At 45.5% G+C, this 14,363-nt stretch overlaps 1 long non-coding RNA gene across 1 annotated transcript; it reads right to left on the reverse strand.

Annotated features, from left to right (window-relative positions):
- Nucleotides 1–1,029: 1,029 nt before the first annotated feature.
- Nucleotides 1,030–11,533, reverse strand: LOC132648063 (uncharacterized). Its single transcript, XR_009586434.1, has 4 exons — nucleotides 11,438–11,533; nucleotides 9,839–9,906; nucleotides 9,177–9,284; nucleotides 1,030–2,363 (listed from the first exon to the last, which is right to left on the reverse strand). It is a non-coding gene; the product is annotated as an uncharacterized LOC132648063 (long non-coding RNA).
- Between the last annotated feature and the right edge of the window lie 2,830 nt (nucleotides 11,534–14,363).

Genomic DNA, 14,363 nt, shown 5'->3' on the forward strand with positions numbered 1-14,363 from the left:
GCACAAAGCCTGGGCTGATCCCCAGTGCCACCCAAACCATGCACAGCAGCTGCAAGCCCAGCATCTGGAAGGTGAAGGCAGGACGACAGAAATTCAAGGCCATTCTTGGCTACATAGGGAACTTGAGGACAGCCTAGGATATATGAGGGCTTGTCTCAAAAATAAAAGTAAGACATTTTTAGATGTGTATGCTATCTCCATTTTATTAAAAAGGACCCTAAAGCTGGGCAGTGTCAGAGTAAGCAGGAACAAAGGGGGACATAACACCCAGCCTGGGAACACTGGCCATAGAAGTAGCTGCCACCTCTCTTGTGAAAAAAGGGAGGTATTCTCCCCTGGGCCTCTAAGATGCCCTGGGGAAGACTCACAGTTGAGGGGAAACCCACCCAACCATGACTCAAGTCAGAACTTGCCTCCAGAGTGCCTGCACCCCTAAATGGAGAGTGAAAAACCACAGAGGCCTTCAATAATGGCTCTGTCAGGTCACAGGATGGTGACTAATGGGCCTAGAGGAGGAGACTGTGAAAAACACTCTAGGAAATAAATTTGGGTGATTAAATTTCAAGGCAGTTCATGCAACAGCAACCTGAGGCCTAAACTAAGCCATCAAGTTACTAAGAGAATCAAGATTTCACTTTAACCACAGCTGCTCAGGAACCAGGCCCCAGACTGCAGATTATTAGTGGGATGTTAGAAAAGTCCTCCTACCAAACTTCTGACTGACCTGACACCCTCCAAACCTTCCTTCCGAAAGGCCAGCTAGCAGCGGCACACGACTGTAATCCCATCCCTCAGGGAGGCAGAGGCAGGCCTGTCTCTGTGAGTTCGAGACCAGCCTCAAAATGAGTCCAGGACAGCTAAGGCTACACAGAGAAACCCTGTCTCAAAAACCACACCCCAAATAAACAAACAAACAAAATAGGCCAGCTAACAATAAGCAATAAGCTTTTTCATGGTTATCATGTCACTTGTTAGGTTTATTTCTTTTTCTGAAGCTCCAGTGCCAGATCCCCTAGAACTGGAGCTAGGGTCAGGTATGAGCTGCCATGCAGGTGCTGGGACTTGAACCCAGGTCCTCTAGAACATCCAGTGCTCTTAACCACTGAGTCATCTCTCCAGCCTCTTGTGTCACTTTTAAAGTGAAAAAAGTAAAGTAAAAATTATTGCTCACCCATGTAAGAAAGGTAGAAGTGTGGGAGGGTCCTCCAAGTGGGCACAGGCCAGAACCACTCCCAGAGATCTGACTCTGGTTACTGAAATAACAAAAGAGGCCCAGGTTCCTCTACTTCTCTTTTATTTCAACTGAACGTCATGTTCCCTTCTTGACTCTAAGCCCCAAATAGTCAAGGTCTAGTGGCTGAGGGTGTAATCCACACACCCCTCCCACGCTTCAGCCCAGCCACACCCCAGCTGCAGCTAAGCTTTGCAGGTAGATGTTGTCAGGCCTCAAAATAGGAGCCTCACATGTGTTGCTATCCCCACCCACTGTATATAGCCCACTGCGCTTCACTTTAACTTGTTTGCTGTTCTGTGAATAAAACCATGGGGGAGAGCGGGGGTCCAGCAGCCTCTGTGATGGAATGAACCAGCAGCCCCTGCGGTGGAAGGGCTCCAGCAGCCTCCGTGGAGAAGGGCCCCAGCCACCCCCGCAATGGAAAGACTCCAGCGGCCCCTGCTATGGAGCCCCAGCAGCCCCTGCGATGGAAGGGCCCAGCATCTTTTTTGCAGATGAGCCCCAGCCGCCCGCCGTGATGGAAAGACTCCAGCAGCCCCTGTGATGGAGCCCCAGCAGCCCCTGCGATGGAAAGACTCCAGCAGCCCCTGCGATGAAAGGGCACCAGAAGCCTCTTCGTAGAAGAGTCCAGGCAGGAAGACCTTATCAACTGCAGCTCTCTCTCCCTCCCTCCCTCTCTCCTTCTCTCTCTCACTTTCCCTCTCTCTTCCTCTCTTGAGAGTTCACCTCTCTCTGCCCTGGCTCCACCAGCTGTTTCATGCAAATCTAGCTGAGACAGCTGCTAGCCCCATCCTGCTAAATTTGCAGGGGCCCTGGAACCCCCTTGGCTGCCTTGGCCCAAAGCTTGGGCAAATCTCTCTGGAGTCCAGACGAGGTTGAGAATGTTCAGAAAGCACTTCAGTAGGAAACTGGGGAAAAGCCAAAAAACTAAATTACAAAAAGTAGAAAACTGGGGAAAAGTAAAAAAAAAACTAAATTCCCATTGAAGGACAACTTGTCAAAAATCCCCCCTCCCCCCGTTTTTATGACAAAGCAGCAAACGCGTTAAAGTGAAGCCCGGTGCGCCATAAACAGTGGGTGGGGACAGCGTCAGCTGCGGGGTTCTCATCTTTAGGTCGCGGATGTTTACCTGCAGAGAAACAGAAAATGTATTGAACACAGATGGTCTTCTGAATACCTCTCCTCCAATCCCAGAAAAGTTTGTTTCAAGAAAAAGGACACAGGCCAAACTGGTGGTGATGCAGACCTGATATCCCAGCTGCTCGGAAGGCTGAGGCAGGAGGATCACAAACTGGAGGCCTGTCTGAGCTGCAGACTGAGTCCAAGGCCAGCCTGGGAAACGCAGACTTTTTCTCACAGTAAAACATAAAAGAGGACTGGAGTTAGAGCTCAGCGGTAAAGGATATGCCTGGCACCTGCAAGGCCCTGGGTTCAATCCCTGGCCCCAACCTCCACCCTGCCCTACCCCAGGAAAGGAAGGAGGACTGAAGACGGCAGGTAGGCCTGTCAGAGTGGCCACAAAGGCCCATTGAGGAAAAACTGGCCAAGAAACTTAAAAATCTCTGGCCTGGCTAATAGACCACCCTCACCCCACCCCCAGGAAGGCAGGTTCACCTTAAGTTAAAGAGACAGGTGGGATAATTACCCTTCTAATGAAACAATGTGCTTTTCTTTCCTAGAATTCCCAATCCCTACCACAGTAGCTTATGCAGGGGCCACAATCACGAGGCTTTGTTGCCTTGCCTGCTTTTTGAAAGTACTCAGAAAAAAAAAACAAAAACGTTCCTTTTCTTTTTACTTCTCTCTCTGTTCTGGGCATGCTTTCCCTAAGACTCCGGGCTTCCTTACTCTGCAGCCTCCTCCCTGTCCTGTGGCGGACTGTCCTGGCTGACCTCTGCTGTTTTAACGAGCATGGCTTCTCCTCTCCTGCTTCTCTCCTCCATCCTCCTCTCAGATGCCAAGATTACGGCTTGCCTGCTCTGGGCTTTTCTTTTAAACTCAGTCAAAATTGTCCTCAAGCTTCTGTTTAAATCCATTCTAAGTTATTTTATTAATAAAACTAAGACAGGGAAACTAAGAACTTTAAAGGGGGGGTGTCCCCATTTTCCCTGGTGTATCATATGGCAAACCAGATGAGACCCCCAGTTTCCAGGAACATCTTTTTTGGACACACAGACATCCCCGTCCCTCCCTTTCCGTTCTTTAGGGCTTGGCTACAGAGCATGCTCATACTTTAGCTTCGGCTAGAGGTCAACCCCGTCGACATGCTTCACTGTGCTCTCAGAACCTGCCACCCAGGCCCCTCCAAGGATCTGGTCCCCAGATGTGGGATTTGCTGCAAGCCTGCTCTTCTCTCTGAATTGGGGTACTCCCCAGGCCTCTGGATAGGAAGGTGCCTCCTTGTTCCCTTTCTCTACAAGCTTCTGTGTGTCTCTTCCTGAGTTCAGTGTCCCTAATTCAACTAACTTGGCCCAAAAGCTCTTTCCCCAGGGATGCTTCTGGCACTTACAACCAAGATCTTAGTTTCTTGGTCTTTGTGGGTGCTTTAAAGGTGGTTCCTTTAAACGCCTGTCCTGTACCATTCAAATGCCTACTGAACCAGACTGAGCTGCCTAGACTCTACCGGACACAAATATTTACCCAGTGCCAACAAGCCCTTCTCTTAGAGAAGCTCCAGAAGAGAGAGGCATGCTGGGTGATACTTACAATTTCATATCTAGATTGAGGCTCAGCCAAGTTCTACTTCCACATGGTCTGTTACTCTTAGGAAACTGCTCAGCTGGCCCTCCAGCACCTCAGGATCCATTAGCCATCTTCCCCCCAACCTGTCACCCATACATTCCCAGACAACTGGGATCTATTAAGCCATCTTTGGAGTCAAACCCTGGTTCTCTGATGTCTTAGCTGAATAGCCTCAGTTAAATCATTTTGAGGAGATAAGAGTTAGATAGTTCCCCAATAAGCAGACAGGGAAAGGGGCCACAGAGAGATAATAAGGATGTCAGATTTCTGGCTTCTCTCTGATCTTCTACAAAGGCCTGGCAGCTTAAGACAAGGCCTGGCAGGCTTCTTCCAGGCTGGCTTGCTGGCAGACTGCTCTAATACGTTCAAGGCCAGACCAGGACATATTTACACGAGGGTTGTGTCAGGCCCCCTGTCTGTTTAAATTGACCAACCCTAACCTAGGAGACTTCAGGGTCCCCCTCGGCTTTCAGTGGCTCGTCCTGTGTGTGTGTGTCCTCCCTCTCCACAAAGCCGTTCTTTAACCACTGATTCTGTACGCTGTGTCCAAGATTTTCCCTGCTACAAGCTGTTGTGCTCCAGAGGTTTTTCTGCCTTTTAATTTTTTGATTGGAAGAGAAAAATTACCCCTAGATGGGAACAGTTTAACCTAAACTGCTTGAAAGAAGTTCTTTTTGCCAGTTATTTTGTGTGTGGGAGTCAGAACAACTTGCAGGAATCAGTTCTCTCCTTTCACCATGTAGGTTCCTGTGATCAAACTCAGGTTGTCAGGCTTGTGGCTGGCTCCTTTATCCACGGAGCCATCCTGATGCCCCTGAACTGATATTTTAATGAAATGCCCTTAAGCATTTCATCTTTCTCATAACTGATGTGGGAAACTAAATGTCATCTTGTAAATCACCTAGCATTTTGCCTGACACATACTAGGAGGTAATTATATATGTGTGTGTATGTACATATATATAAAATCTATCTTAACAAATGATGTCCATACCAACTTGCTTATATCCTGCTTCCTTTAACTCTGCAACCACAGAGCAAAGGCAAAATCCTCACAGAATCATTCTAGATCCATGTGACAGTCTCATTATAGATTAATAAATTCAGTTGTTCAAACTTGATTAAAACTCTTTACCTCTAGAACCAGGGACTGATTCTACTTGTACATAAGATGTTTTCTGAGTCTGTAAGGCTGAGGGGCATCAGAACTTAAATGAGAGAAAATTCTTCAAGCTCATGTCAAGGCTGATAATTTTTCTTCTCTTCAGGGGAGGGTCTTGAGAGTTCATGGGAGGTGGGGGGCAACGTCCAACGCCCTTGTCCAGAGAAAACTTCCCAGATACATCATCCATACAGCAGACATGGTCACCTCTGTAAGGAATCCACTCCCTGGATTTTCTAACTATTTTCCCTTTCAGAATTGAGCTACACTGGGCACAGAGTTCACACACAATGAAGTTTAGGGTCTACTCATTTTGCTGGTGGGTGGGCGGCTAGGTGGTTCAGTCGGTCACTGGAAATTTGTATGTCTTTCCCAGGCTGGGAGGAAACAGTGGTGGCCTAGCAACCAGGGAATCTGCCTAGCAACAAGGGTGAGAGGCAGCGCCTGCTGGAATTGTTTGGAACGGATGGCGAATAGGCAAAGGGGAAGACTTTCCTGGATTTTGTCAAGCTGGGGGTCTCAAGCCAAGAGGAGAAGGGAGATCTCTAGGGATCAAAAGAGATGTGGGGAAGGCAGGGCAAAAACAAAGTCAACGTACCTGGAGACATTACAGAGCCAAACTAGGAAAAGACTCATGCCTTTTCCACAGTGTGCTTAGCAAAGGGGTGGCCTTGCCATTGCCACCAGGCAGTGATGGACACCAGAGTGGACACATATGCAGCATCTCCGCTGCTTCTATGCCCTGGCTTGCAAGGGCACATACAAGGACACATGCTTATGTGTACTACCGACCTGGAATTGTTTAGCTCGGAAAACCATGCATCCTTATAGAGCATAAAGACCTACATTCCTTACAGTGAGCCCACAGGCAGCTTAAGTAACGCTGCAGTCTGTCCAGCAAGGAACCAGCAAGGACTCTAGACGGATCTGGTTTCCATCATTCCCCCACTTCTCTTCTTTCTATCCATCACAGGACAAGGGCCTGGACAAGCCCCACTGTGAACCCTGAAGACCCTCCCCTGAAGAGAGGAAAAATTGTCATCAGCCTTTGACCTGATTAATAATTAAAACCACTGAGTTTGAACCACCCCTAACGGTGAGGTGCTCCAAAAGCCCAGAAAACTTTAACAAATAACCAGGCTGCTGGGAGAGAGGGGAAGCTCTTTTCACTAGACAAACTGACAATTAGCCGCTATTCAAAATCCCCCTCTGGTCTTAGCATATTGGTTCTCCTTTGAAAGTGGCTCAGCAAGGGGTAGAATTTTTGGCCTTGAGTTGGGAACTACTGTGCATAAAATCAAAGAATGGAAGCCAGCAGTTGAGAGAATAGAGGCTATTTGGGGATTAGTGATTTCAGGAGTTAGACTTGTAATAACGTGGTGAGTGGTGGGTTAGGAATGTCCTCCAGGAGCATCCGGCAGTCAACGCGGTGGGACATGTCCTCACATTGAACTGGAAAGCGTGAGTCACTCACGACCCCAGAGATCAGAAAGACAAAATGGCAGGAAATAAGCGCGACTCAGCAGCACCACATGGCAAGCGGCACTTTAAGTCTGCTGCAGGCAACATCCGGTGCTGGCAGTCTTGGGGTTACATGTGAGACCACCAAGTTGGGCTCCAACTTTTCTCCCCAAAGAGCCACAAATATAGACCACCTTCCTCCCTCCCCCCCCCATCAGGGAACACACTGATGGAGAACAAGAGAGTGGATGAGATTGGAGAAGGGAGAAGGAGGGAGCAGGCATCCAAACTGCTCATTTTCCCCTAGGAAGCATAAGGCCCAGCCACTACGGTGGGTGAGCAAAGCAAATTGGTAATGGGTGATCCAGATTGCATCGTGGAGTCTTGCCTGCTTTCCAGGCACTTACTGAACTTTTATAACTCTTTTGGGGGTAAGGCAGAAAAACCGTGGTTTCTTATTGACCAGTTGGGGAGAGGAAGTCTTAGCTGCCTGGCCCAAGTCTGTTGCTTCTCCACAGGGCCACACTATAGTCCACCCAGAGACGCTTTTTAATAAACGTATTTAGGAAAGAGATGCTAGAACATCATCACGTAATTATCAGCCACAGCAGCATTAAGACTGCAAAAGCGCAGTCTAGAAAGCACTAGAAAATCATTTTCTTGGAGAGAGGGAAAGCAGGAGGCAGGGACCTACACAGACCACTCACCCTTGACTCGCAAGAGGGGGAGGAAGCCTTTGTGACGGTAAAGTTCCTTTTGATTCTTATTTATCTTGATTGAAAGACAGAAGAGTAAAGCAAATGTTCTCAAGCATATGACAAGTAGGTTTGTGAATTCATATAATCCCTGGGCAGGACAAATACAAAGCAAAAGCCATTCCAGAAGGGGCCCTGGCCCCTCACAGTCAGTATGCATCACCCCCCACCATTCTACTTCACTTGGAAACAGGCCTGACTTCGGATTCCTCATAAGGGCAGTTACTAAATCCTCATATCTGCCTTCTTGTGCTCTCAGCCTATTTGTGAGATTAATTTATGTGGCTGCCTGCAAGTATCAGAAGTGCATTCTTTTCCTATGGCTGAGTGGTATAATAAATAGACCACTATTTACCCCGCCCTATTGGGATAGCAGTGCGACTTCCCTTTTTGTTTATTACATAAAGCTGCTATGAGTGTTCCAGTACTATCTTGTGGTGGATGTCAGCACTCATTTCTACTAACTATATATCCAAGAGTGGAACTACAAGGCGATATGATAAACAGAATAGCTTGACCTTTAAGAGAAATGGGGCCATGTCTGTCTATTGCTTTATCTGGTGAGGTCATCACAAAGTGGGTACTCAGCAAATATCTTTGGAAATAATAAAAGAACACTGATAGAAAAATCAATTTTACCAGAATTAATGTGTATATTTGATGTGATTTTAATTGGATAACAAGAAGGTTTTTATTTGGAGGGGAAAATGAATTAAATGATTTCAAAGTTACATAGCAGAATAAATGCTTGAGAAAGGCAAATAAAAATGTGAAAAAAGAGAAATAAAGAGTGAGACTTGTCTTCCAGATATCAGACTGAACTATAAAACCTCTGTAATTAAGTCAATTTGGTATTGGCATGGGAATAGATAAATGGATCCGTGGAATAAAATAGAACCCAGAAATAGACCAAGTATACATATGAGAATTTACTATATGACAAAGTTGGTATTTCAATTCCATGAAAAAGAATGGATTATTTAATAAATGGTGCCAAGTCAACTTCCATCTGGAAGAAAATAAAACTGGATTCCTATTTTATACCACTTACAAATATGAACTCCATATAGATTAAAGACAAGTGTGAAAAAATAAGACAATAACAATCTTGGAAATTTAGGAAGCTACAAGCTCGATACACAGACAGTGAGGGTATTTTATAAACCAAGACTGGAAACCAGAAGCTATAAAAAAATATAGACATGTTTTACCTTGTAACCCTTTTCAAGAAGAAATATGTTTTATACAGCAAAAGAAAAAGAAAAAGAATAGACAAGGGGCTGGAGAGATGGCTCAGTGGTTAAGAACCCTGGCTGCTTTTCCAGAGGACCCAGGTTCGATTCCCAGCACCCACATGGCAGCACACAGCCGTCTGTAACTCTGCTCCCGGGGATGTAATGCCTTCTTCTGGCTTCTGCGGGCATTGCATGCACGTGGTGCACAGACAGACAGACAGGCAAAACACCCACACCCGTAGAGTAAAGGAATATTTTAAGTACACAAGTGACAAAGTTGTACAGGAGAGATGAGTAATTGAAAGCGATAACAAAGGGGAAGGTTCTGTAAGTAGACAAAAGGCAAACAACCCGTGGATGCTGGGAACTGAACTTGAGACCTCTGGAAAAGTCAGATGAGGTCCTAACTGCTGAGCCACATCTCCGCCCCCCAAAGCACCATTTTTAGCATCTGGAGATTTTGATAGTGTAAATCATCCCAGCATGCCCAACTGCAGGTCAGTAGTTGATGTCACCGAGAACAAAACAAAACAGGTTGAGAGTAAGATGTGAGCAATCAGTTCTAGAGTACTGGGGCCCCAACATACCCATCCTTTGGATGTATCAGACCCCAGATGCAGATGTTGATCAGGCATTGAGACTGAGAAAAATGAGATACTCCTTCAGAAATATTCTTGTTGAATTTCTAAGGGCTACTGTTGAGTGAGAAAAAACAAAACAAAACAAAAACAAACATTGAATCTTATTTTTGTAAAACGTATATTCACAAAATTTGCTTTTGTATGTATATATTCTATTTGCACATAATTACATGGATTTGGGGAGAAGCTAGGAGAAAAGTTAAGAAGGGCACAGTTTTGAAGTGCATATGTATATACATTAAAAAAAATAAGTCTCACTATACAGCCCTTGCGAGCCTGGAAATGGCTATATAGACTGTGCTAGCCTGCAACTCACAGAAATCTTCCTGCTTCTGCCTCTGCCCCCGGAGTACTGGCAGAAATGGTACACAATACCTTACCTGGGTTTTTTTGTTTTGTTTTCGTTTGCTTTGTTTTTTCAAGACAGAATTTCTCTGTGTAGCCTTGGCTGTCGCTCTGTAGAGCAGGCTGACCTCTGCCCCCAAATGCTGGGATTAAAGGTGTGTGCCACCACCGCCCAGCCCTATCTGTCTTATATAGAAATATTTTCAATTTAAAAAGAAGAAAATAAACTAGACTGAGCCTCTGACAGCTGCCCAGTTCCTTACCAAGGTGTATATAGCAGGCACTTCGGAATATAGGGACACGTGAGACATGGTTCCGTTCTTTAACTCAGCTAGAAATATAAAAGCAAATAGAGGGAAATGTATCTGCAATTTGGTGTGAACTAAATACAATATAGGGACAAATAAAATAAAGGTGGATATTTTACAAAAACCAAGCACACTGCTCTTCCCCAAGCTTTCCTTGTCCCAAGCTCGCTGCCAGGACAGACACCTCCCCCTCCAGAAGAAGACTCTGGGACCAGCCTGCTCTCTCCTCTAGAAGGAATGACCTTGCAGTCCTCTGTAGCTCTCTGTACTCTGGCTGCGCCTAAAGATACATTTTATCTTTGGACTTTTACTGTTTTATCAGTAACTGATTTACTGCTGATCACCATGGAAACAGGTGGGAAATGTGAGGAACACAAACAAGGAAGCCACAGAGTAAAGAATTTTCCAAGTGACAGGAGGTTTGGTCCTGGGGTCTGACTCTTCCTCCTTTCAAACACGGCTCCTGGAAGTCCAGCTTCAGTGGGCACTACCCCTCTCTTGTGTCCCAGAACCTCATGTTCCTCTCCACTTTCTCTCTCCTTGGGTGGCCTTGGGGAAGATCCATTTCTTCTAGGCCTCTCTTTTACTTAGGTTTTGTCGTGGGATAGCATATGAAAAAAACAAAAAATAGGCAGACAGCAATCTGTGTCTCCGAGCCAGGGGTTATTAGCTAAATCCCAGGAAATCCCACTTGGCCCCAGCAGCCTTTCTCCAGGAAGTCCCAGACCCTGAAGAGTGCCCCACCCAGAGAAGCCTCTCAGCTGGCTAAAATCCCTCCCGCCAAGAAGAGCCCTGTGTCTTCTTCAAACTGCTAGACCACCTTACTCCACGGGCTTAGTTTTCAGTCACAAAACCCGTGAGCATCCTCAGCCATCTGAAGACTAGCTCACCTCCAAGTTTCTGTTAATTATTTACTTGTTGTTTTGTGTAGCTTGTTTTCTTGTTTGAAAAGAAGTGTAGCTCTCTGGGTGTAGCTCTGGCTGGCCTAGAACTTTGTAGCTCTGGCTGGCCTAGAACTTGCTGTAAAGACCAGGCTGGCCTCAAACTCACAGAGTTCAGTCAGCCCCTGGAGTGCTACAATTACAGTCTTGTGCCACTATGCTGGCCTGTCTTGTTTAAGACTTACTTTTCTTTCTTGTTTATGCATGTGGCTGTTTTGCCTGTGCTCAAGTGTGTGCGTGTGTGTGTGTGTGTGTGTGTGTGTACACCACTTAAGATGTAGTCAAGGCAGCCCTTGAACTCCTGACTTCCGTGCCTCTACTTCAAGAGTGCAGGGATTAGAAGCAAATGCTACAGTGCCTGGCTGTTACTTCAGACTCAATCCTGGCACTCTGTTTTGGGGGTTTGGAGGATGCACATGCCATGGAATGTTTGAGGAAGCCAGAGGACAGCTTTGGGGGGATGGGGAGCAGATTTCATGACTTCTGCCCTGTTGAGGTAGGGTCTCTCATTTCTACTACTGCGAAATGTACTTTAGGCTACCTGAACTTCCAGACAATTTTCCTGTCTCTGACACCTACCCTGCTCTAGGAGTACAGACTTAGAGATGCTTACCACAAAGAGGTGTTTTACATGGGTTCTAGAGCTTGAACTCAGGTCATCAGGTTTTGGCAAACACTTTTACCTGCTGAGCCATCTCTCTGGCCCCTAGACACAGCTTTAAAAAAAAAAAAGAAAGAAAAGAAAAGAAAAGAAAAAACACTTCTGCATTAAATATATTTCATTGATTGCGTCCAAATATTAAATTTATTTAGCTTCTTAATAAGGCATTTATACAAAGTACTGAATTGTGTAAGAAAAAAATCCAGGATTGTTTTGGGTTTTCTGGTTTTGTTTTTGTTTTCTGAGACAGGATTTCTCTGTGTAGCTTTGACTGTCCTGGAACTCTGTAGCCCAGACTGGCCTAGAACACAAAGATCCTTCTGCCTCTGCCTTCTGAGTACTGGGATTAAAGGTGTGTGCCACCACCTCCTGGCAGAAAGATTGTTTACAGAGGCAAAAGACACGGTTTCATTAGGAGATTCTAGGTGATGTCAATTCCACGGGATCAGTAATCTGAAAAAAGAAAACTGGAGAATGTCCTTTTATTCCTTTCCATTTTCCTTTTTTTTTTTTTTTCTTCTTTTGAGATGGAGTCTCTATGTTGCCTAGGCATGACAATCTTCCAGCCTCTGCTTTCCAAGTAGATGCAACTATGCACAATTTTTTTTTTCTTTTCTTTTTCTTTTTTCTTTTTTGTTTTGTTTTTTAAGACAGGGTTTCTTTGTGTGTAGCTTTGGCTGTCCTGGAAGTCACTCTGTACACCAGGCTGGCCTCAAACTCACAGAGATCTGCCCTGCCTGTGCCTCCTGAGTGCTGGGACTAAAGGCATGCATCACCACTGCCAGACATGGACAAATTTTTTCAAGTCAGAGTTTGGAATCTTAATAAGGAGAATGTCAACAGAGCCCAGATGGACTGAGGGAGTGGTGTCGAGACAGCAGCAGTGAGGCCAGAAGTCAGAGGTAGCAGAGGAAGAGCAGAGAAGAAACAGAGAAGGGCGCTGTGTGTCAACAGTGAGTGCTAGAGAGGGGGCTGGAGGAAAAGATTTCATCCCGCACTTGAAGCCTAAAATGAAGGTTAAGACCACACACAAAACCTCACAACTTACTCCTGAACAAGGCCTAACTACCCGCTGTTGGCAGCTGGTTTTGATTTTCAGTTTCAGTTTTCCTGCCTACAAATACTCACTGTAAATACATCAAATGTCAGAGAAATAGGCAAAGTAAGCAGAACTCCCAGCCCCAGAGACATAATCACAATGACATTTGGGTACATAATTCCAGATTGCTTTCTCTATAGAAATGGATACATTTTATATGCATATACTTGTAAAATGTAAATTGTTACAAAATCCTTATAGTATAACCATGACCACTTAAAGCAGTGGTCCTCGGCCTCTGAGTTGAGACCCCTTTGGGGGCCAACAACCCTTTCACAGGGGTCACCTAAGACCGTCTAAAAACACAGATATTTATATTATGATTCATAACAGCAAAATTACAGTTATGGCAGAGCAATGAAATAATTGTACGGTTGGGGTCACCACAACACGAGGACCTGTATTGACGGGTCGCAGAGTTAGGCTGACAGCCACTGAGCCGGAGCTTAAGCAGTCTTGAGCCTTCATGTAACTGTGTTCCCTCATCTCACATCTGTACACATTAAAAATGCCGAACAGGGCTGGAGAGATGCTCTGAGGTCAAGAGCACTGTCTGCTCTTCCAGGGGACCTGGGTCTAGTTCCTAGCAACCACACAGGGGTACAGAACTCCACTTCCAGGTGACATGACAACCTCTTCTGGCCTCCACTGGCACTGCATGTACGTGGCACACAGAACAGCAGGCAAAACACCCACAGACATAAAGAGACAAATCTTTTTTAAAATGCTAAGCAAAGGGCCAGGAGAGATGGCTCAGAGGTTAAGAGCACTGTCTGCTCTTCCAGAGGTCCTGAGTTCAATTCCCAGAAACCATATGGTGGCTCACAACTAAGCTGTCTATACTGGGACCTGACGCCATCTTCTGGCATGCAGGTGTACATGCAGACAGAGCACTCATATACATAAAATAGACAAAGAAATCTTAAAAACAAAACAAAAGAATGACCATTGCAGCCTAGTGTGGTAGAGCACTTGGGAGGCAGAGGCAGGTGGATCTCTGTGAGTTCAAGGACAGCATGGTCTACAGAGTAAGTTCCAGGAAACACAGAGAAACCCTGTCTCAGAAAAAAAAAAAAAAGCTAAGCAACAAGCAAGCAAAATGCCCAAGTTTTCATTTTTCCTCTAATCATGATCCTTAGAAAACGTACTCTCTCAAAATGATTGTTGCTCCTCCCCCCAGATGATAAGAACTTGCCTATTTAGTGCAAGGCCTGGGTTTATCTCCAGCATCGTAAATAACGGCCAAAAGTTGTGGCTCCTCCCACTTTGTTGGTGTCTAAAGTGTATCGAAGTGGATAATCTACCAATGCATGCAATATATATTACCCTGGAGTTGGCTGTGGCCTGTGGGTTTTGGTTTGGGGATTTTTTTTTTTTTCTCCACATAAGATATCTTGAACATCTGTCCCTGTCAATATCTAAGCATTATTGTGACTGGCAGGTGTGGACCTCTCTCCAGAGAAAAACAGGATTCTTCAGACGTCTGAGCCTGTAGCCACGAGTTAGGATCCTGGGGGAGTTTTTGTGCGTTAGTAAATGAGCACTACAACCACCGGCGAGGAGGGTTTCTTCGGATTCTGAGTTGCATTCACAAGCAGCAGAACTGCCTTCAGTCCTTCAAGGAGAGAGGTAAGATATAAATTAACTTCATCCTTTATGGAGAGGTATTTTAGCCCAGGAGCAATGAGTTCTGCCATAATTAAAAGTGAATGCTAAAAAAAAAACAAAAAACAACAACAAACAGGACCAGAAGAAAACTCACTATAAAAGTTTTCCCTG

This window comes from Meriones unguiculatus, chromosome 1 (genome assembly GCF_030254825.1).
Source record: "Meriones unguiculatus strain TT.TT164.6M chromosome 1, Bangor_MerUng_6.1, whole genome shotgun sequence".
NCBI lineage: Eukaryota > Metazoa > Chordata > Mammalia > Rodentia > Muridae > Meriones > Meriones unguiculatus.